General features: G+C 40.0%; 1 pseudogene; it reads left to right on the plus strand.

Annotated features, from left to right (window-relative positions):
* Positions 1 to 24,422: 24,422 nt before the first annotated feature.
* LOC149188200 (serine carboxypeptidase-like 26 pseudogene) lies at positions 24,423 to 25,741 on the plus strand (annotated as a pseudogene).
* Positions 25,742 to 26,107: the final 366 nt, after the last annotated feature.

The following is a 26,107-nucleotide window of genomic DNA, read 5'->3' on the forward strand; positions in this document are numbered from 1 at the left end:
TGAGATCGACTTGAGATCCTGGTGGGTAGTAGATGCTCAACCCTCACATATTATTATTTAACAAGTTAACAGTGAGGTTAAAAGACCAGAAATAGTTGAAGAGAAATCAAACCAAGCTACCAACAATCAAACACCTCCTCAACTGCTGATTACTCAAGAACACCGAGTTGACCCACCCTATCCTAAAAGGTTAGCCTTGAGTAAATAGATCCCTCAAGCTGAGTTTGACTTGTTAGGGGAGTTACAAAATATGTTTGTTAAGATTCCCCTATTACAAGCTATGAGGGATGTACCTATATATGAAAAAAATCTTAGGGAATATTGTGCTAAAAAGCCTAAAAATAAATCAAGAGACCCACTCACTATTCATGTGATGGGAAAGTTATCAAATTTTTTGTTGGGAAAGGCTATGCCTGTGAAATATGGGAATCCGAGGAACCCAATTCTAACTGTACAAATTAATGGAGTAGAAATTATGAATGTACTGGTAGATTTGGGTGCTACTATAAATGTCATCACTGCTAAGGCCATGCATGCATTGGGTCTTCGAAACCTCAAACATACACCTACTGTGTTGGAATTAGCAGATATATCTACAGTCAAACTAGTAGGAAAGTTAGAAGACATTACAATCTTAGTTGATTCATGCCATTATCCTATGGATTTCCTAGTGTTACAAACATAATCCCCAGCTGTTGGCCACCCCTTGATTCCAGGAAGACCATGGTTGGAAACTACATACACTTATATTGGGTGCCATTATAGAAATATGGTTATCTCAAATGGGCAGGTTACTAAAAATCTTTTGTTATACCCTCCTACAGAACCTATCCCATCAGTGAAACCATCTTGTCATAAGAAACCTCTACCAAAGGAAGAGTCTGAGTCTGAAGATGAAGAATTAAGACAATTTATTACTATTGGGTAGGCCCTTCACCTGAAAATAGAAACTAAGTATGATGCAATTAATACCTTCATTAGTGACCTCTGTTCTATTTCAGATTCAAACCAATGAATTCTAGAATCTTTCTTGAGCTGTGAAACACAAGAGAGTATTGAAACAACAGATGGATTTGAAGAACTACCTATAATTGTGTCCCATGACATCATTTCTATAGAGATAGAGCCAGGAAAGACCTTGAATATTAACGCAAATCTGTCAGAACCCCAGACAAAACAACTTCTAGATGTTCTCCAAAATCACAAAGAAACCTTTGCCTTGGACTAGACAGACATGAAGGGGATTCCTGGTAATCTATGTACCCATCATATCTATGTAGGTTTTAAACTTGTACAGAAATTACCTGCATACGAATTCTAAAACACAGAAAATAAACAATGTGAGAGCATAACACATAAAACACATATACACAGAGATTTTCCCCTAGATTCCAAAACCAGGACTACCAGCTTGATTTTTCATTATGTTCCTTTCAATGTTACAATACATATTTATACATGTCAAAGCATCCAATACCATGGACCGAAAACCATCGCATCCAAAACCATGTGCGGAAAATCATGCACAAAACCATAGGTAGGTATGCCCAACCCAATATAGGGTCCAAAAACAAAATTTTTCGAGGCGTTGCCCCGGACCCCATAGAGTGTGGTTACCTACACCCCTCAAACACCTTGTGACTCCCCCTACAACATAATTGGTGCAATGAAGGGGGGGCTCTGCCCCCCTTCTAACCCCCCGGTTAACTATGTGGGCTAGTCGTGGAAAGAATATAACACATCCAACATTATCCCACTTGTTTTTTTCTTCCCACAGGGGGCCACAAGAGAGCTTAGTCATTTATCCAGCCATACAATGCCCATTATTTCTCTATAAGAAGAGAACTTCTCAGAGCTCACAGATTTTGTCAATGCATCTGTAGTATTCTTCAAAGTGTCCACCTTTACCAACAACACCTTTTTGTCTTCTATCATATCCCTCACAGAGTGATACTGAACATCAATGTGCTTTGTCTTTGAATGATCTGCACGGTTCTTTGCCAACAAAATTGCACCTTGGCTATCACAGTCTATCCTCATATCTCCCTGTACTAACCCCATACTTGAACACAATCTTTGCAACCAAACTACTTCCTTGCTTGCATGAGTGGCTGCCATGTATTCTGCCTTTGTAGTTGACAGTGCCACTACAAATTGTTTCTTACTCATCCAACTGACTGCACCTCCAAATAGGTTAAACACATACCCACTTGTAGATATTCTCTGATCCAGATATCCAACCCAGTCTGCATCTACAAAGCCACTAATATCCAACACTCTGTCCAATCCTGGTCTTCCTTGGTAGCACAAACCATAATCACTAGTGTCACACAAATACCTAAAAACCCGCTTCACTACTATCAAGTGCTCCTTCCCTAGTTTTGACATAAGCCTGCCCAATACTCCCACTGCATGTGCAATGTTTGGTCTAGTATAGACCATTGCATACATTAGGCTACCAACTACACTTGCATATGGAAAACGGGACATGTCATCTTCCTCTTCTCGTGTCTTGGGACATTGTTCAACAGATAACTTTACACCTACAGGAATAGGAACCTTCACCGATTTACTATCCTGCATATTAAACCTCTGCATTATTTTCTAGACATACTTCCTCTAGTTTAACCAGAGCTTCCTCTTCGTACGATCTCTTTTAATTTCCATGCCTAAAATATAGTTTGCAGCAACAATATATTTCATGTCGAATTTGGAGGATAAATGGGTTTTCAAATCCTCAACAATTTCTTTGTCATTTCCAATGAGCAATATATCATCCACATACAAGACCAGGGAAATAACATGGTCACCAATTAATTTAAAATACACACAATGATGTGATTTGCTTCTAGTGAAGCCAAGTCCCCATATAAATGTATCAAATTTCTGATACCACATCTTTGGTGACTATTTTAACCCATACAGAGACTTCTTTAACTTGCATAACAGTTCTTTCTTACCCTTCACTGCAAAGCCTTTAGGTTGCTTCATGTAGATCTCCTCTTCCAGATCCCTATGAAGAAATGTTGTCTTCACATCCATCTATTCTACCTCAAAATCAAAAGCAACATCAATAGATAAAAGTAATCTAATAGAAGTTACCTTGGAAACAAGAGAAAAAATATCACCAAAATCAATTCCCAGCACTTGGGAATAACCTTTTCCTACCAACCGAGCTTTGTATTTCTCCACCTTTCCTTCGGCATTTGTCTTCTTCTCGAACACCCATTTGCTGCCAATGGGTTTCCTTCTAGTCAACAACTCAACCAGATCCCAAGCCTCATTTTTGTGCAAAGATGCCATTTCATTAACCATGGCCTCTTTCCAAAGTTTTCCATCCTTTGAACCTACTACTTCCTTCAAAGTTCTGGGATCATCATCACTAATAGATAAAGCAAAATTTGAATAGAAAGAAGATGGACTATACCTTTCTGGCTGCCTTATTTCTCAAACTTATCTTCTCACACCCAGAGTTTGTGGATCTTCATCTTCTGATTCCCCCTCTACTATAGAGTCTGATTCTTCCTCCTTTAGCTCAAACTCTATCTTCTCAAGTTCCTTTGGTTGGACTTCATGTTTAATAACATCTTTCACCTCTTTGAACACCACATCTCAGCTGTACACAACCTTCCTTGTTACTGGGTTCCAAAGCTTATAACCCTTTACCATCCATATACCCAATAAAGATGCACTTTTCATATTTACTATCCAACTTGGTTCATTTCTCGTTTGGAAAATGTACATATGCATCACATCCAAATACCCTCAGATGTAAAATAGATGGTTTCTCACCAGTCCATACCTCTTGTGGAGTCTTATCCTCCAACACCGATGAAGGTGATCTATTGACCAGGTAACATGCTATCTCCACCACCTCTACCCAGAATTCCTGTCGTAACTCGGCACCACTAAGCATGCTTCTTTCCCTATCCATCAACATCTTTTTCATTCTCTCTGCAACTCCATTTTGCTGAGGTGTATATGGAGTAGTCTTCTACTGTGGTATACCACACTTCTTACAAAATTCTTCAACTTCCTTATTGGAAAAACTATTCACCACTATCTGTCCTCAGCACCTTTATCTTCTTCTATGTCTGGTTTTCCACGAGAGCCTTAAATTCTTTAAACCTGTCAAAGACTTCAAATTTCTTCTTAAGGAAATATATCCATGTATTCCTTGAGAAGTCATCTATCAATGATACATAGTACATAGACTTACCCAGTGATGGAACCTTCACAGGTCCAAACACATCATTGTGCACAAGCTCTAATATCTATTTCTCCCTCTTACCACCAGAGGGGAAACTCACCCAATTCTACTTCCCATTTACACATTTTCACTTAAACCAAAATGTAGAGAGTTATTACTCATACCTTCTACCATATCTTTATCATGAAGTACTCGAAGGCCCTTCTCTCCCATATGTCCAAGCCTTTGATGCCACATCATGGTCTTCTCTCCAGAGACCACTAAATTTTCTGCTTCACTTTTAGGAACCACAGAACTATTGCACCCATCAACAACAGTGCTACCTTGAAGCTTGTATAGAGTTCCAATCTAAACTCCCCGCATCAATACTAGTACCCCCCAAACCATCTTACAAGTACCCTTCTTGAACACTGTTTTTACACCTGAATCATCCAGCTTGCTTACGGAAATCATATTTCTGGCTAATGCAGAAATATGCAGAATGCCCAGAAGTGTTCTAACCCTTCCAACTTGCAACTTCAACTTTACTTTTCCACGACCAATGATTCTAGCCTACCTGTCATCCCCCAAGAAGACATCACCACCATCATATTTCTCATACTCGCAAAACCACTCTCTATGGGGAGCGAAGTGAAGGGATGCACCTGAGTCAATCAACCATGCCTCATGATCTACATGTGTACTTGAAGAAGCCAAGTACACATCCCCACCTTCATCTGAGGTGGTTTTTGCCTCTGCAGAAGGAGCATCATCAGATCCCTTTCCTTTATTAGGAGCTTTAGATTTACAGTCCCTTTTGTAGTGCCCTTCCTTTCCACATTTCCAACACACCACCTTTACATGTTTTCTTGGATATTTAGATCTCCCCCTAGATTTAGATCTCCCACTCGATGACTTATTTTTGTTTCTATTCTGGGACTGTCCTTGTACAGACAAGTCATCACCATTCTGGCTCTCCATATTTTTCTGTCTCATCTCCTTTGTCAGCAAGGATGCGACTATTTCATCAAACTGCAAGGCAGTTGTATTGCTACCTATTGCAATAACTAGACTATGCCACGAATTTGGTAGAGAACAAAACAAACTGATGCACATATCTTCATCTAAAATTTTAATATCAACAGATAATAACTGACTTACCACAATATTAAATGCGTTCAGATGCTCTGTCACTGAGTATCCATTTTTCATCCTCAGGTTATACAACTTTTCTTGCAGGAACAGTTTATTCACCAGAAATTTACATTGGTACAAAGTCCCTAACTTGTCCCATAAATCCTTAGTCGTAGCTTCCCCTGATACATTCAGCAATACTGAATATGAGACACACAATCATATTGTACTCTTTGCCTTCTGATCTAACTTCTTATATTCTTCATCGGACACTCTCGTTGGTTTACTACCCGGATCTATCATGATCCTCTGATCTTTATCCACTAATAGATCCTCCATCTTGAGTTTCCACAACTCAAAAATCTGACCATTAAATTTCTTGATCTCTTTCTTTCCACTGCTCGCCATCTTCTTTCACCACCAAAATCGATCTCGTAGATCTCCCACTAAACAAGGTCTACCACAGGATTGAGTGAAACCCCTCAGGAACAAATGTGTCCCCTTTACACCAAAACAACTCTGATACCAAATGTAAGTTTTAACCCCTTACAAAAATTACCTACATACGAATTCTAAAACATAGAAAATAAACAATGTAAGAGCATAACACTTAAAACACATATACATAGAGATTTTCCCTTAGATCCAAAAACCAGGACTACCAGCTTGATTTTTCATTATGTTCCTTTCAATGTTACACTACATATTTATACATGCCGAAGCATCCAATACCATGGACTGAAAACCATTGTGCCCAAAACCATGGAACGAAAACCATTGCATCCAAAACCATGTGCAAAAAATCATGCACAAAACCATAGGTAGGTCTGCTCAACGTAATATAGGGTCCAAAAACAAATTTTTCCGGGGTGCTACCTCGAACCCCATAGAGTGGAGTTACCTGCACCCCTTAAACCCCCTGTGACTCCCCCCGCTACGCATTCGGTGCAACAAAGGGGGGGCTCCACCCCCTTCTAACCCCCCAGTTAAGTACGTGGGCTAGTCCTGGAAAGAATATAACACAACCCAACAATATACATCAAAGAGGATTGTCATCTTGTGAGACAACCTAGAGGAGAATGAACCCCCACTTTGAAAAACATTGTCAACGAATAACTTCAAACGCTGTTGGATGTAGGATTCATTTACCCCATATTGGAGAGCCAATGGGTTTCCCCATTGGTGATTGTTCCCAAGAAAAATGTTAAATGGTGGATATTTGTAGATTATAGAGAATTAAACAAGGAAACACAAAAAGACCATTTCCCTATACCATTCATTGACCAAGTCTTGGATTCTTTGGCTCGAAATAATTTATTCTCCTTCTTGGACAGGTTTAGTGCATATAACCAAATCCAGATAACTCCCAAGGATTGGGATAAAACAACTTTCACATGCACTTGGAGAACTTTCACGTACCGAATCCTTCCATTTTGTCTCTGTAATGCATCGGCAACATTCCAAAGGGAAATTTTAGGGATTTTCTCTGATCTGGTAGATGACAGTGTTGAAATCTATATGGATGATTTTACTCCATACAAGAACTCATTTGAAGCAGGGCTCAAAAATATGGAAAAATTTCTTGAAAGATGTAAACAGACACATGTCTCTTTGAGTACAATGAAGTGCCACATGATGACGAAGGAAGGAATAGCTCAGGGAAATTTTCTTTCAGCTATTGGAATTGAGATGGATCCAGCTAAGGTAGAGGTAATAGTGTACTTTCCAATACCCAAAACACCCACATAGGTACATATATCGGTTGCGTTGGTTATTATAGGTGCTTTATAGAAAATTTTTCTAAGATAGCACGTCCACTTTTTCAATTGCTAACAAAAGATGCATATTTTGTGTGGACGGATGACTATAATGCAACATTTTTTAAGATCAAGGAACTTGTCTATAGAGCTTTGATCCTTTGAGGGCTAGACTAGACATTACCATTTCATATCCATGCTGATGCCTCTCAAACAACAGTTGGGGCAGTTTTGGGATAGCAAGTAGACAAGGTTCCATATACAGTTTACTATGTTAGTATGAACTTGACTCCTGTTGAGTTAAACTACACAGTGACTGAAAAATAATTTCTTGTTGTCATCTACACCATCAACAAGTTCTGACATTATATTATCAGGTATCCTACCTTTGTACACACTGATCATGCAACAATCAAGTATCTGATGAATAAACTCATTACTCCTAGTCGTATTACAAGATGGTTGTGGTTACTTCAAGAATTTGACATCACCATAGTAGATAAACTAGGAAAGGATAATGTGTTTGCTCATTTTCTGTCTAGACTAGATAATAATGATGAAAGTACACCCATAGAAGATAGTTTTAGAGATCAACATCTTTTTGCACTTTTTACAAACACTCTGTGGTATGCAGATATTGCTAACTATCTTGCTATAGGGAAGGTTCCTCGTCACTTGTCATACAGGGAACAATAGAGAATTATTCATCATAGTACCTGATATTCATGGATGGCACAGTACCGTTTTCAAATAAGGGTTGATCAACAGATTCGACACTGTGTATCTGAGGATGACATTTATGACATATTGAAGGCTGCCCATGATGGCCCTTGTGGAGGGAATTTTGTAGATAAAAGAATAGGCCACAAGGTATTGCAAATGGGATATTATTAGCCTTCTATTTTTCAGTATGCTCAAGATTATGTCTGAGGATGCAACAATTGTCAACGCATGGAGCAACCTGGAAGCTATGATGAAATTCCATTATAGCCCCAGGTAGTCCTCAAGCCTTTTGAGATGTGGGAAATTGACTTTTTTGGAGCTTTTAACCCACCTTCTCATCAAAAGATTCAAATTATAGTCTGCGTTGATTATGTGACTAAGTGGGTGGAAGCCAGAGTTGCTGCAAAAGTAATGGAATAGGTGGTTTCATATTTTCCTTTTGAAGAGATTTTTTCTTGGTAAGGTACTCCAAGGGAGATTGTTTCAGATGGATGGGTGCAGTTCACATCCCACATGATAGCAAAGCTGATTCAGAAATATGGAGTCAAACACAGGGTGATGTCTCCATACCACCCCCAGGCAAATGGATAGGTAAAAAATATAAAGAAGGTATTGGAAATATCTTGGCAAAGACTATAGCAAGCCATCATTGGGATTGGTCTCAGAAACTTCATGAAGCTCTCTGGGCATACAGGACAACATGGCGGAACACAACCGATTTTTCACCATTTGAGTTAGTCTATGGGAAATCCCCCTTGTTTCTGATAGAATTTTAGGTCAGCATGCTCATAATAGCTTTGGAAGTAGGATTGGACTTACGAGAGCCCCAGAAACGTCGGTTGTAACAACTAAATGAGTTGGATGAAATCCATTCAGTGGTTGTTCAGAAAACTACTCGTATCCAACAGTAGAAAATGAAATGGCATGATAAATTTATCAAGAATAAGGTGTTTCATAAAGGAGATTGGGCACTACTCTATGACTCCCACTTTAAATATTTTAAAGGGAAGCTTCACACTCGCTAGATGGGACCCTATGAAGTGGACACTATGTTTGACAATGGAATAGTCAGATTGGTTACAATAGATGATACTTGTTCTTCCTTCTTAGTGAATGGACACCGTCTAAAATTATACCACCGTCCAACTTCTAGGGATGCCTTCATCAAAAATCTATCTCATAAATCTGGTTTGGTGGTTGTTGGTGCAGAGAATGCTTCCTCTTCATCCTCTTAAGAATAATATATATATATCTATATCTATATATATATATATATATATATATATATATATATATATATATGTTGTTACTAATTGTTTGTCTTTTTGCAGGAAATACTATCCAAATACATTGATGTGGAGCTGAATTTTGTTTTATGTAATAGCTACTCTTGTTACTCCTAGAAAATTTTCTAAGTGTCAAATGTTATTACTCCTTGGGTAATGTTACTCCACCACTGCTGTTACTCTCAAAAAAAAATCTAAGTGTAGGACGCTATTACTCCATGGGTGTTGTGACTTCACCATTGCTGTTACTACGCCACTGCGGTTACACCTGGAAAATTTTCTAAGTGTCAGATGATGTTACTCTGCCACTATTGTTACTCCACCAGTGTTATTACTCCTGTAAAATTTCCTAAGTGTCGGATGTTGTTACTCCTTGTGTGTTTTTACTCTGCTGCTATTGTTACTCTACCACTATTGTTACTCATCCAGTGTTGTTACTCTGCCAACGCTGTTACTCCTGGAAAATTTTCTAAGTGTCGGATTTTATTACTCTGTCGCGGTTGTTACTCCACCATTGTTGTTACTCCACTGCTACTACTACTCCATTGATTAGTCTACCATTAATCCACCATCATGTAGGTCACCAGGTATGTCTCCATTGACTTTTATGGATTCAATTAAAATATTCCATCGACGAGACATTTATGTGTCGTGGAAAACTACATTTAAGTTGGGAGGGTGCCATCATAAGTGAACGACAACATATTTAAAAACCACATTAATGACATATCACATATCATTATTAAACCTTGTGCGAATGGTACACTCATAAATCCTGTCATTTTGTATAATCATTTCGATGCATTGGAATTTGAATTACGTACATTCAATAACCAATTAGTATTTTCCAATTCATACGAATTAATTACCATAATGATTCGCCATAATCCTTTGCGTTTTTTGAAAAATCATTGGCCGCTTTCACTGCCTTTTACCCCACATTCCACCATGTTGTTACCATTATTGTTGAATTGGTTGTTGTTACTCTCTCCCCAACAGTTGACTGCATCCAAGTGCTGTTACTATTTCTACAACAATGGGTGGGTTGGTTGTGCATCACGAGCCGGAGGATACCACCCTAGTTCGTAACAATAGAGAAGTGTGGCATATTTTTGTTAATGCACACTGGGACATCTACTTTAAAATATTGCAGGGATTTAACAAGGACATTATAGTGCAATTCACACTCAATTTGAATGATAACTGCTCTCGGGTCAGAGGGATAGAAATCCCTATTATGGAGGAAGTTATTGCAGAAGTCAGTGGATTGCCTCAGCAAGGATAGAGCTAGTTCTCACAGAGAGATCCCCTCCTGGAGTTCCCAAAATCATTTTTGCAGGCTGGCGAGAACATCATTCAAAAAGGTTGTGGGTATGACCAGAATTCTTTATCGCATCCGTGGGGTGATGTAGAATATTTTGTTATGAAATACATAACTTACAAAGTATGGTTTTCCATAGTGTTTAGGTACCAATTCAGGGTGTTAACTCATCTTCGATTTCCACAGGCATAAGTCTTTTCTCTGAACATGCCCTTCTTTTTGCTGAAAAGCCTCCAATTGATGGTGTAGTCTACTCAATGTTCATGACAGATTTCAGCAGTCATCACTAATCATGGGCTAGTTCGATTATTGGTCATGCATGCATTGACCTGATTTCAAATTCCTTGGGCGATATTTCAAGAATCAATAGAAGAGGAAGTAGCAGTTGTTATAGCTACTAGAGAAGAAGAGCCAGAGAGAATGGAGGAGGAACCAACAAAGGAAGAATATATAGACCAAGAAGAGCTTGAAGAGATGGAAATGGAAGAGGAAGAACCAGAGCAAGAAAAGGAGCTTGAAGCAGAAGAGACAGTCAGTGCTACAACTGAGGCTGTTACACAAGAACCAACCTTGGCTGTGGAACCAATGGAGGAGGAGGAACCAGAGAAAGAAAAGGAGCTTGAAATGAAACAGATAATCAGTGCTATAGACAATGTTGTTACACAAGAACCAACCTTGACTGTGGAACCAATGGAGGAAGAAATCATGGACACGATGGATGGCATTTATACAGTGATACAAGAATCCACTTTCATTAATGGACTGCAAGGGGAAACAATTCCATCATAACCTGTTCAAGGAGTATTGCATATGCGTGGTGGTGCCACACAAGAACCATCATCAACCCATCCAGTCCTAGAGAATTTGGAAATAATGAGCCCTGAGGTTGACACTACCCCACAAGAACCCATGTCAACCGTGGGACAATAGTTAACATAGGAAAGAACCTCGAGCCAAAGCTGAATCATGGCTGATGAAGGGAAGGAACTTGAGGTAGTAGTGTTACAGGGAAAAGTGTCTATATAGAACTGCTCTATCCCACTAAGGTGTGACAGCTACCTTAGAAACAAACAGAGAAAAGCTACTTTCGTTTTTCCTTTATGAATTATAGATAGAGAGGAACAGAAAGACCAACCTTTGTCTTGCGCTAATCTCTTGATTTGATTCCCCTCTTCTTTGATAGTCTTCAGCTACCTGCTCCCTTGCACGCCCAACTTCACAAAGTACCTGTAAGATCACAGAAGCATAGCAATATACAAAGACATGGATCTATAATCATAAACAATCTAGGATCATATGTAAATTGACCATACAAATGTAGCAAGCATCAATGACAAAAAAGCATGGAGGAAAACTTGAATAGCTTTTATTGATAAACAAGAAAAGAGCCAAGAGGAGTTACAACCAGTTGTTCTGACCCAGCATCAACCTCCTAGCAAAGAAGCCCCTCTTCACCTCAAACAAAGCTTAGATCACCCAACAATCTGATGTTTGTCTCAAGAAACCAACATCAATCCCTTACAATATGAAAAATTCCAGCCTCTGGATCTCTGGGATGAGGGATCCATATATAGATGTTTGTAATGGAGATGAGTCAGCTCATGATTTTATTAGTGTCTTCCCTTTGATAGTTCTTGCTTCCGCTTGGAGATTGATGGTCTCTTACTCATCCTTGGTCGAATTCAGTGAGGCAAGTGTCACAGGAGAAGATTCTGGAAGCTTCCATTGCCTCTCCACCTCGCAGAATGACATTGCCATTTGTCATTTCTCGCACATCGCACCCCACAGAAGGGATTTTTGAAATGAAACACACCCACACAATGTATTTAGGTGAGATGCAACGCACTTAGCCAGTGGAGCAGCTGAAATGATCCTGTTTTGACCAATGCTGAGCATTTTTTCATGGAGAACTTCTGGGAGAAGTTGTAATCTGTTGACCTTGTTCCTTTAGGGGTTAGAACAACACTTTTAGGGACTTAGGAGCCCTTGGTTTATGGACATTTCATGCTTGGGGTTGTAGGGCCCAAAAATGTCTATAACAGTTGCCCCCTAAAGCATGAGGTCGTTAATCTTTTGATGTCGGGTGAAATGCTTTATTATGAGGATTTGAAGTTCTTTCAATGCTGGGAGGAGACCTGTAATAAGATACAATACAATACATTATCTTCATAATATTTTCATGATCTAGTTGAGGCGGGCATTCCCATGCTCAGCTTTATAAATTCACTTTCATGTACATAGGACAGACAATCGTCTGAGTGTAGACTGATGATTCTAATAGAGCCATCATCCTCTTGGTTGGATGATTATCTGTGCAGCAATGATGTACATTTGATGTCTTTATTTCCCTGAATATATATCGTAGCCCGGATGGATGAAACTAGATCCAGGGTCTTCAATCTCGTTCGATCTTCACTCAAAGTACAATTCGATCCATTTGAAAGTTGTTCTGGAGTCGAACATGGAAAGACATCGCTTGATTACCAACCAATGATGTTAGTTGTTAACAGGCGCGAGAGGAATCACCGATAATGATAATGACCCTCAAGGTACTGCAGTACAATTCATGTGGTGTGAATAAAGGACTTGGCATTGAACACCACGCAAAATCTTTCGGTCGAAGGCCATTGATGTAAACCTGTCGCCGGAAGTGAGAAACTTGCCATTGAGGCATGCAAGCTTCAAAGTACTGAATGGGGTGTTCCTAGATCAACTTCTTGGATAATGAGCTGATGTCGACTAGAAGCGATCCGTCACAACTGGCCTTAATGAATCCCACATCAATGACACGGAACAGAGCAAATGATTTTAATGGAGGTGAAAATGATCTAGTGATATAAGGTTCAGGGTGGCGGTCATGAAAGAATGGAGTATAAATGTATGGTAGTGGGTGAGACACAGGTGAATTCTCTGAATGACTTCTCTTGAACATATCGGCGACACTGATGTGATGGATTGGTAGCATTAAACCCAAATGTGGATGGTATGATGGGACCATGGTGATGTGACCGGTGAATGAAACAACCTAACCCAACTCGGACACGGAGTGGAAGTGTCATGTTAAAGAGCGACTTGCTACCAACAAAGTTTCTTCAAGTTTTTTTCCCAATTTTTCCCCAGTCATTGCTGACCAGTACCTCTTTATTTTTGTCAAGCTTGAGGAGGATAACATACGCTTGTTCTATAATTTGCCCTTCGGGCAAACCCATCGCTATGTTTTAACGAGCCTAGCGATAGTGAAACTCGTTCTCGTCTATAGACAAGTTTGTCGCTATCAAAATTTTAACGAGTTTAATGACAAAGATAACTCGGTCCTTTTCAATTTTAGAGAGTCTAAAAAAGAACATAAAGGTAACTCCAAAATTCCTTTTTCGTCATCTAATCCCTTAAGTCTGAAAAAGTATAAAACAATACAGAAGGGATGAATTTTCGATACTTTTAACGAGCCGAACAAAACAAGTGCTCGATCTTTTTGTGTAATAATCTCTCAGGTCCAAAAAGATTAAAATCTAGAGGGGAGATAGCACTTCCGGTCCCTTTAACGAGCTGGAGAGGCCAATGGCTCGGCAATCTTTTCATATTTTACGAGTCAGTTGAAAAGAGCTCAAAGGAGGCTCGTCTTTTGAGGAACGAGTGATAAAAAGGGTAGCAGCTGATTCTAGGTAAGGTTTGGAATTTTCCAATCACGGCAATGTTACAAGGATGGCTAGTGAGATCACTCTTCACAGCTGTTCCTCAAAATGGGTAAACAATCAAATGGGGGTGAATGATCGGCCAATGCAAAAGTGGAGGTGACAGTGCAAACACGACCAAGGCTTTAATGGCTGAAGCACTACATTCACGATGGTTATTTACTGGTGAATAGTTCATTTTTTAATGATCTTAAACGCGTGGGGAAACATTTTCTCATGGCTTATGTTTATTTTTTAACGAGATTGAACTATGTGCTAAAACTACTCGAGGCGGGTTTATTTTTTAACGAGCTTGAACCTTGCAGTAACACTGCTCGTGATAAGTTTTCATTCCCCCAGCATAATAATGCAAATCAAGGTGCATGCCCCCCAAGCTTCATTGCATTCAATTCGGTGGTTGGAATGAAGGTTTACCTTTGAGATTTGGAAAGGGGATTTGTTTCATTTTTTAATGAGGTTGACATAGTAAAAGAACTATCCTCATGAGTCCTTGTTTCTTTTTTTAACAAGGTCGACAAGAGATAAAAACTGTCCTCGGAGTCCATCGTATTTACAATATTTGATAGAAAATCAAAAACTGATGGATGATTAAGGTTGCTGGAATAATCTTCGTGGTAATCTGGAAGATGGGAGTGATGGTGGTAATCTTTCCATGGTGCCTCTCCTATCATCATTGATTGAATGATTCCTTCATCTGTAGAATGTACATGTGACCAAGGATCTGAAGAGGTGCCAGATTCCTTAGACCTATCTATCCAAACACTCGATGAGCGTTGATTTGGGTTTGCCCCCCAAGCCGAGAAAATTGATTGCTACAATATTTCTAAAATGGCGATGATCCATGCTGACAAAATGTTTAGGAATCTTCCGAATCCATTAGATATAGAAGATTTCATATTGCAGGTTTCCACTGTGGCCACTTCCGCCAAATTGCTTGGAGGCGGTAGGGAAAAAGTACCCATTAAGGCAGGGTTTTTTAGGAGGCCTACTCCAATATTTTGAAGTGAATGATTGCTTCCATGGATAATTGGAATGCTTCCCGTAACTTGTGAACTGTTGGGGAGAAATGTTTGTTGGTCGACGATTGTAATTCTTCCTTGAAAGGGAAATGCAATCTTCCTGAAGTAGGTCGACACAACTGCGGCCATGGCATATATCCAGGGCCTTCCCAGTAGGATGTTGTAATCGAGGTTTTCATGGATAACCTCAACATCAATTTCTACTGTTTTGCCCCCCGGTTCAACTTGCAAGTTACTTAAAATCCCGTATGGAGTGTATGATCGTCCATCAAATGTTTTTAATGTCGTTGATGATCTCGACAAGGGTGGTGAGGCTAAATTTTTCCAGCAACTCATCGACATAATACATGTAGATGCCCCCTCATCAATAATTGTTCGATGAACAGTTTTGTTGAGGGCTTTCACTTGAATAAGGAAAGCCAGTTGAGCCTGTAATTGAGGGTCATATCCTTTATGATCAAAGGCCACAAGATTGGAATCCATTGGGTCAATCCCACCTATTGCTAATAATAAAGCCTGCTTTTGGGAGTGGAAATTTTGCGGTACCTCAAGTGTCGACATAGCGAACGGCGATTGGGCCAGGTCCTGTACTATATTATAATTCTCTGCTACTTTGGCATGAGGATTAAATGTCGATTTCTGTACTACTCCCTTTGGCAGATTTATCATTGGCTCAGGAATGATGGGCAGCGCAACTTCTGTCGAAGTTGTTGTCGAACTACTATGTTGATCTTTATCCTTGTTGTTCGACAGTTGTGGATTCCCATAATCTTTGTTCCTTGTCGATATCAAAGCATCATTTTGTTGTTTTGAAACCGACAACATTAGCACTTGAGATGGGGAAGCATTTCCACTTTCAACTAGATTTTTTCCTGGATTTGGAAACGGATCAGTTAACACTGCGGAGGTTTTCGAATTCTTGAAGAAGTTTTTAAGCTCAGCTCTGTGTGGACAATTTGCGGTCCAATGATCCTCATCGCATATAAGGCATGGATTTTTTGGTTTCCTATCTCCAGGAGGGTTTGCAGAAGATTTTTCAAAAGATTCTTCCTGTTTCTTCTTCTTCCCTTTGCCTTTCTTCTTGCCCCCTGGTTGTTTGGTTTCTTTGCCTTTATCTGTCGATACGGAATTTACTTCTGAGGCAAGAAGTTCATCTTTTTCATTTTGACCTGAAATATTATGGGCCTTTTTGGATGTAGCCTTTGTCGATTTCGTGTTTGTTGTGCCAATCACGCCATCGCCGGCATGAGAGTCATTGTTTGATTTAGGAGGAGGAGGAATTGAGAATTCCGGTCTAGGGGCGTCAGGTATTTTATCGTAGAGCGTGCCAGATTGAGTGTAAATCAAGTCCAAATATTGCGCACGAGCGATAACTTGCTCTTCTGTTACAACTCCCCCCTTTGCCACATCTTCCGTGATGGAAGGTAGTAATGACTTGATAAACCATTCAGCTAAGAGCTGATCGGGAACATACGTTTTTACCATTCTATGACGACGTCGCCACTCATGTATATGATCAGATATGTGAGTGGCCGTCGTTTGTTTGAAATTGGTAAGAAGTTCTGTTCCCGTTTCGTACCTTATCGGTAACTGAAAATGGGTTAAAAAGGTTGTGGCTAGGGTGCTGAAGTTATCGAATGAAGCTCTAGGAAATTCGATATACCATTTTGTTGTCGGACCAGTTAACGTCCTCTGGAAAAGGTGAAGCCTAATCGAATCATCGTTTAGGGTGTTTGATGAACACCACAGATGAAATGTCATCACATGATTCGATGGGTCTTCACCCAGATTTCCATTAAATTTAGGAATATCTGACGGAAGTTTATGCGAAATCACTGGCCACCAAGGGGCATAAGGAATTCGATCATTCGTCAGCCGGTTTAGATCTGGTAATTCTAGAGTTGCTACAAAGGGCAACTGTTGATTCAGGTTAGGCGAAGCATACCCAGGATAAGATGGAATCACCTGAGCAGTGGGTCTTTGCATACCAGCATAATGTATTTGATGCTGGCAACTTTGACAAGGTTGATGGGCATAACCATCATGATATGGTTGTTGATAACCGCTTTGGAAATGCAGTTGCCCATTACTTACAAAGACTTGTTGCTCAGGTCCTTGATATGATTGCTGGAATGGCGGTTGTTGATATTGAATCAGCCATGGTTGTTGGACCATTTGTTGTTGCCCAATACTGGATGGTTGACCAAGATGAGAAGCCATAGTACTTATTTGAGCCTGAGTCACTCCAGATAAGGAGGCACTAACCTGAGGTTGTGATTGAGTTGTTGAGACAAGAGGCTGTTGTATTGCAACCTGAGAAACTTGGGGTTGACATACAACAGGTAGCGCTTGTATTTGCGATGTAGTCACCATAGCAGGTATAGTGGGAATATTCGACACAGGGTGGACTAGTTGCATTGAATATACAACCCTTGGTTGTTGAGGCAGTATTGGTACCCAACCGCTGGATGTAATTCCAGTTTGACCTGAACTTTATTGTAAAATCCCATATGGTTGTTCTCTGGGAGGGAACAATGAAAAGGCATACTGCCCTCCATATGGTGGCAATCCAGTACTTAAAGGGTAGATTGGCCTTTGAATACACATTGGATCAATTTGTTGAGTTTCAACATAAGACATACCAGATGATAATCCGGATGAAGAAATAGGAACTAACCATGTCGTCAAAACAGTCCCTGATTGGACTCCGGCTTGTTGTTGATAACTTGCCGGGACAGATGGTATATCGGCGAACATCGTTGGAGTAGCAGCAGGAGGCTCTGCCGCTGCTGCGTCAGATGACAAATTCCTGGATGTCGACGGTTGTTCGAAACGTCGATGGAAAATAATCCTTATGCGATGGATCCGGAAGAGAATCTAAACAATGATGTAACTCGCAGAAACCTCAAAGACAAGATATCTAGTCTATCCAAAAGATTACCTAGCGATTCTACAGGAGCTTCCACTGGCGGTAGACTAACTTCTGATGAAGAAGGATACAGAGTGATCCCGACTCCAAATTGCAATGGAGTACTAGTTGGAGGATCTTCCACAATCCCTTCTATGGCAATCAGACCAGGTGGAAGGGGTAGACCGTTAGGTCCGTAGAATATTTCTGGTGTCGAAGAAGGTATGGAATTGGTAGCGACAGATGTTTGAGGAGCAAGACTCTCCGAACTGGTTGTAAATGGAACTGGTTCGGTAACACAAGTGTTTACTCTCAGACTAGGATCGGTACTACTGTCCTTCTATGGTTGCTGAACTTCTTCTGTAGAGGCAGGGATTCCAGAAATGTTTGGAGTAACCGGAGTCTCTGATGTTGTTGGAACACTTGTTCTAACTTTAACAGGAGATTTGGAACCGATTAAACGAGTTCACTTTGTCCGTACTATCTTCGACTCCGGAGACAAAGACGATTGACTCGTAAGCCTCCACGAATGACGGGGTTTCAATTGAATTTCTTCCACGATTGCGGATTACTCGATCAACTAAAATAAAGGGGAAGTATGTTTCCAAATTAAATGAATTTTAGACGCTTTGACACAACTTGTTTTTTCAATTTTTAAGAGTCAAGAAAAAACAAAAGATGACTCTATTCTCCTTCAATTTTTAATGAGCCTGAAGTGACAAGTGCTCAGATGGACCTTTTCTGTTAAGGAGTCTGAAAAGGAACGAAAGGGACTTCTCTGGAAATCTAGGTAGAGGTATTACCAAACCAATCACAAAACTGCAGAATACTTTTTATGGTACAACAGTCAATCTTCCCGAATGCTGTGTTCAGTGCATTGCGATCGATAGGGCGGCAGACACGGCTTCCTATGGATAAAGGATTAAGCCTATTGGGGTCTCCCAAAATATACTCGACGGTACGTGGGAGCACAAGTCTGTACTGGCACTTATCGTTTCAAAGTGGAGGAATCACCCAACCATCAGTGAGAACAACAGTTACCAGGTTTTATGACGCTGGAATACGTCTCTAGCCTAGACTTCTAAATGTTGTGCGTTAAGTTCCAAAGCATTGTTAGATTCATTGAATTTATTTTAAGTTGATATTGTTTATGAAGTTTGCCTTTTAGGTTCACCGCAAGATGTAGATGTAATTTCTAAAATGCAATCTAAGATGATAAACAAACTTTTTATCTTCTTTGTGCAATGAAAATCCTAGCTACTAAGGAAAAGAAAGACAAAATCTTTTCACAAAGAGTAAAGAGCACACTCTAAATGCACTTTCCTAAATCAAGCCAATCAGACTGTCTATATGCAAATGCACATGCATGTATTTGTTTTCGACTTTCTTAGTATATGAATGCTAAAAAGAAAGTTGATGCACAAATCTGAATTTATTTTCAAGCGACAAATATCAACAAGTTTATTTTTGAAATAAAAAAAGGAGATGATCACAACACCTCACGATTTTGAAATGAATACTCGTTCTTGACACTAGAAAATTACAAATTCAAACCAAAAACAATAGTAATAGGATAACTGACCATCAACAGCAATCAAACTTTTTCCTGCGATTGAAATCGACACTTGCGACAGTTTCGAATCAAAGGACGACAGTACGATTATGTTACTTTTGCAAAGGAGAACTGAAAATAACTCAACAAACACACAAAAACATCTACAGTTCTTTTGTAAAAAGGAGGCGGAATAACAACAAGGAAAAGGGGTTTCAAATAGACATATACTAATCACAGGCAGCAAAATTCAGGAATAGAACTGGAAAGAATGAATCACAGAAGCCAAAACTCCACGGAGCTAGTCTGATCAGCGCACCTGTAACACAGAGAATTTGAAATGCAGCGCAGCTTGTCCACTCGGGAAGTGTGCTGAAATTCAAATTCTCTGAACAGTACCTGCGTTGGGCCAGAAACGAGACTCTGTTCGGGTTTTGGGTCATAGTTTGCAGTTCAGTTCCTGGGTTTTGGCCGAGCAAAAAGCAATCAGTAATGCAACAATCAGGAGTAGATCTAAGGAGGATCTAAGAGCTATCACAAGGGAAATCAGATAGTTTGTGAATCAGTTGTTTAAATCATAAACAGATCCAGTAGATGGATTGAAGTAGCAGTTATCTACTTTTCATTTGTTATGGCAAATGCAGTTCGAATGCTACCTGTAAGTTTATGAAATAGACAACAAAGAATGACAAACAAACAAACTAATTCTTCCCCAGTGGAGTCGCCATTTTGTTATAGGGAAAAGTGTCTATATAGAACTACTCTATCCCACTAAGGTGTGACAGCTGCCTTAGAAACAAATAGAGAAAAGCTACTTTTGTTTTTCCTTTATGAATTATAGATAGAGAGGAACAGAAAGACCAACCTCTGTCTTGCGCTAATCTCCTGATTTGATTCCCCTCTTCTTTGATAGTCTTCAACTACCTGCTCCCTTGCACGCCCAGCTTCACAAAGTACCTGTAAGATCACAGAAGCATAGCACTATACAAAGACATGGATCTATAATCATAAACAATCTAGGATCATATGTAAATTGACCATACAAATGTAGCAAGCATCAATGACACAAAAGCATGGAGGAAAACTTGAATAGCTTTTATTGATAAACAAGAAAAGAGCCAAGAGGAGATACAACCAGTTGTTCTGACCCAGCATCAACCTCCCAGCAAAGAAGCCCCTCTTCACCTCAAACAAAGCTTAGATCACCCAACAATCTGATGTTTGTCTCAAGAAACCAACAACAATTCCTTACAATATGCAAAATTCCAGCCTCTGGATCTCTGGGATGAGGGATTGATATATAGATGTTTGTAATGGAGATGAGTCAGCTCATGATTTGATTAGTGTCTTCCCTCTGATAGTTCTTGCTTCCACTTGGAGATTGATGGTATCTTACTCATCCTTGGTCGAATTCAGTGAGGCAAGTGTCACAGGAGAAGATTCTGGAAGCTTCCATTGCCTCTCCACCTTGCGGAATGACACTACCATTTGTCATTTCTCGCCCATCGCACCCCACAGAAGGGATTTTTGAAATGCAACGCACCCACACAGTGTATTTAGGTGAGAGGCAACGCACTTAGCCAGTGGAGCAGCTAAAATAATCCTGTTTTGACCAATTCTGAGCAGTTTTTCATGGAGAGCTTCTCGGAGAAGTTGTAATCTGTTGACCTTGTTCCTTTAGGGGTTAGAAAAACACTTTTAGGGACTTAAGAGCCCTTGTTTTATGTACATTTCATGCTTGGGGTTGTAGGGCCCAAAAATGTCTATAACAAGTAGACAGGGCTAGTATAGACTAGGAAGAAAAGATGTTCCGTTCTCATTTTAGTTCCGCCATATCAAGAGGAGCAAGAGTGTCCCATTCTCCTCGACACTCAGAAAAGGAGTTTGCTATCATTTGGGAGCGGGATCCCCCAAGGGTAGTTTTGGGGCTAAAAGCCCATGTTTAAGTCAATTTTTGTAATATAATTATAAGGACTCATCATTTTATGGTCGCGGAGTGTGAAGGTATTATGTGTCAAAAGTGGTAGTTCGCTCTTAGTTTTGTAAAGTAATGTCAGCTATAAGAGACCTACCCATGGTCCGTGCTGTTATCGGGAAAACTAGTTTCGATTCAGAGCTTCTAGACCCACTAAGACGGGTAGCTATCTTAGAAACAAACAAACTAAAGTCACTTGTGTTTTCCTTTATGAGAGATAGATGAGAAAGAAGCAGAGAGTACCAAACTCAGTCTTTCACTTGGATCCTTTCTTGTTTCCTTTCCCCTTTGACAGAAATCCACCACTCTTTCCTCATTTGTCCCACTTCAAAGAACACCTGTGGAGTAAAAGCATCATGATACCATCAAAGAATAGAGATCTATAACCATAAACAATATAGGATCAGATATATATTAACCATACAAGTGCATATAACAAGACAAGATTCAGAGATACACAAACATATGGAGGAAAACTCAAATAGCTTTATTGATAGAAGTAGTAGAAGAGAGGATTACAACCCATTGGTCTAAACTAGCACCATCCTCCTAGCATGAAAGTCCTCTTCACCTCATGAAAATATTAGATCACCCAACAATGTTGCACAGAGAAACCAACAACACTTCCTTAAAAAAATACAAAATTCCAGCCTCTAGATCTCTAGGATGAGGGATCCATGTATAGATGTTTGCAGGTGGGTGAGTCAGCTTCTGGGATTTTGATTAGTGTCATCTCTCTAATAGTTCTTGGTTCCACTTGGAGATTTCATGATCTCTTACTCATCCCTGGGTGAATTTAGAGAGGCAAGTGTCACAGGAGAAGTTTCTGGAAGATTCCATGATCATCCACCTTGCAAACTGTCTCTGCCATTTGTCTACTCTCGCCCATCGCACCCTATAGAAGGGCTTTGCAGTATGCATCGCACCCCCCATGTGCATTAGGTGAGATGCATCTCCCCCTGACCATGGAGTAGGTGAGATGGTCGAACTTTGACTAGTTCTGAGTAGTTTTTCATGGAGAACTTCTGGGAGATGACATATTTGATTGGGGTTGTAGTGCCCAAATATGTCTATAACAGTTTCCCCCTAAAGCATGAGGTCGTAAATCTTCTAATGTCGGGTGAAATTCTTTATCATGAGGATCCGAGGTTTTTCGAACTGGAAGGTGACCTGTAATAAGATATAATACAATACATTATCTTCATAATATTTTCATGATCCAGCTGAGGTGGGAATTCCCATGCTCAGCTTTATAAATTCATTTTCATGTACATAGGACAAACAACTGTCTATATGGCAGACTGATGATTCTGATAGAGCCATCATCCCTTAGCTTGAATGATTATCTGTGTAGATATGATGTATGTTTGATGTCTTTATTTTCTTGAATATATTGCAGCTCAGATGGATGAAACTAGATCCAAGGTCTTCAAACTCACTCAATATTCACCCAAAGTACAAGTCGATCCATGTGAAAAGATGTTCTGGTGTCGAACATGGAAAGACATTGCCTAATTACCAGCCAGTGATGTAAGTTATTAACAGGCGTGAGAGGAATCACCTATAATGATGATGACCCTCAAGGTACTACAGTACAATTCACGTGGTGTGAATACATGAGTTGATGTCGAACACTACGCAAAAAATTTCGGTCAAAGGCCATTGATGTAAACCTATCGCCAGAAGTGAGAAACTTGCCGTTGAGGCATGCAAGCTTCAAAGTACTAAAAGGGTTGTTCCTAAGTCATCTTCTTGGATAATGAGTTGATGTCAACAAGAAGTGACCCATCGTACGAGGGCCTTAATGAATCCCACATCTACAACACAGAACGGAGCAAATGATTTTGTGGAGGTGAAAATGATTTGATGATACAAGGTTCAGGATGGCAGTCATGAAAGAATGAAGCGTGAAGGTATTGCAACAGATGAGACATAAGCTGGGTTGGTGAATTCTCTGAGCGACTTCTCTTGAACATATCGGCGACATTGAAATGGATTGGTAGCATTAACCCCAAAAATGGATGGTACGGGGGACCAATTGTGATATGACTGGTGAACAGAATAACCCAACCCGACTCAATCACAGTGATGGAGTGTGTTATCACTGACAAAATTTTAATGCTAAATGTTTTACATTTAGTTTGATGGTAAAACACCTAAATCCTTTAGCAGTTTCGCAGCGTAACCTGTTTTAATGATTTCGTAGCGAAAAGCACCGACTTTGCGCTGGTTGCGCTACGAAATTGGTGGAGCTATCCAGGATACTGTAGAATTAGAAACAAAACAAAATGATAAAAGCTACTAAAGCAATGCAAGACACGATGAAACTGTTGTTTGGCCACAATGTTAAGTTGAGGAGCAAGGACAGTGGAAATGTCATCAACAAAGAAAATATTTTAATTGCTAAGAATGATGAGAAAGGCAATGTAAGGAATGCAGTTGAAGCTACTTCAATGTTTGCTGGCTTTAAGATTGTCCCGGAAACTAACTATGACACACAAAATCTGGGTGAAACAGAGACTGCTTGTATTTCAAATAATGGACCTGTTGATGTCATTAGTATGAATGGTGGATTTGTTTCTTTCTTGAGTAAGTGGGAGCAGGTTCATGAATCTTGTTTTGATCTGCATTTCAGTAATGCAAGTGAGCGGGATTCATCACCAATGTTTGAAGTCCAAGGTTGGCTTTTTGCTGGGAAAATTCTCCGAAGCTATAGATATTTGTATTGTAGCATGGCTGTTTTGGCCAGATGAACGCTGGAGCAAAAAGTAAGCAGTCATCACGTGCTAGAAAAGGTTTTTAGTTAAAATCATCAAAAAATACAAATGTAAATGAGAACATTGCAAATGGGGAAATTACAAAGGGAATGAGGATCAAATTGCATGCAGGTCTAGGAGGTCACAGTACTGCTGCTTCCTGTATGGCGTTCTCAAGGTTTGGTGAGGCAGGCAAGTTTATTATTTCTGGCAGCAATGATGCATCTGTCAAGCTATGGAATTGGACAAGTCGGGTTGGAAGTAGCAGCAGGAGTGAAGGTCCTTTAAGTTTCAGCATCAACAACTTCTAAACAAAATTCTAATAGTCAACAAATAATCGATCATTTATCTCCGTCAGTGCCTTCTATAACATTGTCTGACACATCAAAAGTTTCAAATGCGAAATCTGCTGTTGGAGTTTCTCAGGTTCCCACCGAAACATTGAATGTAGACTTGTCAGTTATATCTCCAACTAAGAAGCGTGGCAAATAGAAACAACATGAGACTCTGAAGTTGATTGAAATGCGTGGGAATATGGAAAATAGGTTTAAAACAGAGAAGGAAAAGGTAATCTGGGAAGAGATTTCGGCATCTTTGTTCGAGCGTGGAGAATGCACGTAAACTGTTTGACAATATCAGCATTAGAATTTTCTCTTACGGAATGCAAGGATTAAATGCCATGTGTCAAGTGGTCTTTATAAGGATTTGATTGCCACAAGGCCGCCACTATTAGTGACACCGGGATAGAGATGTGGCACTTCTGATGGCCACCTGCATTAGTGAAATCACCAGAATCACAACGCCAGAGGCTACTTATAATGATGATGTGTTGAGCGATGTCTTTCATTTGATTGTTACAGCTTTCCGCGGTTTAGATAATGTAAATAGTCCCCTTGCAAACTGCTTACTATGCGATTATTTATGATATATATCAGTGTGCACCCCGGATGCTGCAGGGTGTTATTCCAAATAAGACACGGGAGGTGCGCCTACCACTGAAAATACATCTCCATGGATGCTCATCCATCGGCTATGGAGCAGCACAAGAATTGGGTCCGTTTCTGGTGAAACGAATGGGACAGGCTTTTCCCTGAACAGATATTCCTGGAACAGAGAAGCGGATTTGTTCTTTTTAGAATCTCCAGTTGGTGTGGGATTTTCATATACCAATACTACTTCTGATTTGCTGGCGCCGGATGATCAATTTACTGCTGAGGATTCATACGAATTCCTTCTGAGATGGTTACAGAGATTCCCACAGTATAAAACCCATGATTTCTACATAGGAGGAGAAAGCTATGCAGGCCATTATGTACCTCAGCTTGCAGAGCTTATCCATGACCGAAGCCACAAGCACTCAAAATACACTTCCATCAATTTGAAAGGCTTCATTGTGGGCAATCCTGAAACGGATGAGTTTCATGACTGAGAAGGAATAGTAGCTTATGCTTGGACCCATGCTAGTATTTCTGATCAAAAGTATAATCTGATCAAGAGCATTTGCAATTTCAAAGGGTACAACTGGACAGATGAAAGCCTGGGCATGGTTGAAGAACCCATGGCAATTGATGAGAGTGTTTCTACGGTTGACACTCCTGTGAGACTTGATTTGAATGTTTGCAAGGGTGGTGTGTCTATTTTAAATACGCAGATTGATGACAAGGTCCATGATATTGTTGTAGTTCGTGAGAGTGTCTCTAAGGTTGATGCCCCAGTAACTGGTAATGAGAGCGCTTGCAATGTAAAAGACACCGTAGCAATTAGTTTGGGTGTTTGTATGGTTGATTGTCATGTG

The sequence above is a fragment of the Pinus tabuliformis genome, chromosome 3_1, assembly GCF_031772625.1.
Source record: "Pinus tabuliformis cultivar Carrire ecotype Pingquan chromosome 3_1, CPIR1, whole genome shotgun sequence".
NCBI lineage: Eukaryota > Viridiplantae > Streptophyta > Pinopsida > Pinales > Pinaceae > Pinus > Pinus tabuliformis.